The 1,982-nt window shown below is 46.0% G+C and overlaps 1 non-coding gene across 1 annotated transcript; it reads right to left on the reverse strand.

Annotated features, from left to right (window-relative positions):
• Nucleotides 1-1,910: 1,910 nt before the first annotated feature.
• Nucleotides 1,911-1,982, reverse strand: trnaw-cca (transfer RNA tryptophan (anticodon CCA)). Its single transcript has one exon. It is a non-coding gene; the product is annotated as a tRNA-Trp (tRNA).

The following is a 1,982-nucleotide window of genomic DNA, read 5'->3' on the forward strand; positions in this document are numbered from 1 at the left end:
GGCTCAGCGCGGCACTGAAGTGTCAGCCAGACTTTCTGCTCAGAATTCTGGAGAGATTTTGAACTCACAACCCTCTGCCTGTAAAAACTTGAGAGCAACTGACTGAATCATAGTTCACAGAATAGTGCAAAGACAGGGGACATTGTACTCTGAAAGCAGAAGCAGCACTAGATTGTTATTTGGAGAGGTGTTACAGAGAATGAGAGATTAACACTCACAGTTGAAAGAGGTGGACTTTTTAGCAGGGCAGGGAGAGAGAGGTTGCAGGAATTTCGATTCGAGTGTTGATATCAGAAAACGTTAGCTTTGTTTTAAAGATTGGATGTGATAAGGCGTCAGAGGCTGAGAGAAATTAATGATAACAACTCTTATCAGTCGGATCCACATAGGGAGGAAGTGATGGTTTCTGATTCCCACATTTGTCCCGGGAATGGAGCAGACACCATTACAACATTGAGAAGTTCAACGAAACAAGGAGGGAAACTCTTCAATCGACTGTCTTTGAAGACAATGGGCAACATCTGCTGTGGTGTGTGAGCTTTATTCTGAGGTATGCCGACATCACATCTCCACCGACTGGAAGAGGTTATATTTTATCATCACAGGCCACGTGAGTTAGTAATGCCAGAACGAGCAGTTTCTCAGTGTTTCCAACTCCTTGACCTTCTCGAAGAGTTAAATTGTTTACCACGATGTACTGTAATACCCACAGAGGGGTAACAATGATATATGACACTATCCAGTAATAAACCACATTTAAAACCGAGATCCCATCTTCCCCACTCGGAGGGATGTGAACAATCTAACCAGGCTATTTACAGCAAGAGAATAGGAGTTTTACCCAGAGTCCTGGGATCAATAATAATCCCTCATCCAGAATCACTGAAACAGGTTATCCAAATATTGATCAGGTTCCTGCCTGTGGGATCCTGCTGTGCACATTCAAGCACGAATCTCAATTACCAAGACGCCCCATCAACCCCCTTGCCCAAAATACCCACCCATTGGCTGTGAGGTTTTGGATCTTTCTGCGGTTCCAAAATGTGCTGGCGAAATGCAAGTTCCCCCTGATTCCCGCCCTCCCTCTAGCTCCCTCCCTCTTTTCCTCCGTCGCTCTCTTCCTTGTTCTGACAGATGCTGTCCCCCACAACCCCTTCCATTTTCTCTCCCGTTTCTATTCCTCCAGTCGCCAACCCTTCAGTCCCCTCAACCCCGCAATAACCTTCCTTCTCTCTAATCTCATTCCCTTTCCCTGGGATCTGTCCTCTCCTCAGGCTCCCACTGACCCCGGGCTCGGGGACTCTCAGGCCGGTCCGGGCTCTTTAACCGGCTGCATTCACAGGATAAGTGACTTCAGTTTCCACAAAAACATCCGCTCTCTCTCAAATCCCAAAACTGAAATTCAGGCTGCCCGTTAATGTGAAGAGGCGGGTGTCCGGCTGCGGTTTCCGCTCCTGCTGTTTAATGCAGGTCGCTATAACTGGATGCCGTGAGCAGAAAGAAATTGCTGCTGTTTTTAGACATTTGTTTTAACTGAACTCACTGTCGCTCTGCTTTAAAAGGACGAGTTTGAATCTCCTGACTTATGGATAAAATAAAGTCGGGCGATTATAGTTTACACAACCAACTCCAGCTAACGGAACTAAGCAGCTATATGGACGGAAGCGGCTGCGGATTTAAACCCCATGATGGACACTTTGTGTTTTACTTCTCATAATGGGTAATGGAACAATTGCAAAAACAGTAGATACCCCACATCGCTGAAACATTGTTCCAATGTAAAATGAAAACTGAACCGGAAAATCGGAAGAGATGACTTTCATCATGGTTTTGAAATTCAACATTTCGGTGGAATCCAGACACAATGAACTTTGTGCCCAGACAAAATGTTCAAGTACAGTGAAGAGCCATGAGCCTGACGTGATTTGAACACGCAACCTTCTGATCTGGAGTCAGACGCGCTACCGTTGCGCCACAAGCCC

Source organism: Cetorhinus maximus, chromosome 31, assembly GCF_964194155.1.
Source record: "Cetorhinus maximus chromosome 31, sCetMax3.hap1.1, whole genome shotgun sequence".
Lineage (NCBI taxonomy): Eukaryota > Metazoa > Chordata > Chondrichthyes > Lamniformes > Cetorhinidae > Cetorhinus > Cetorhinus maximus.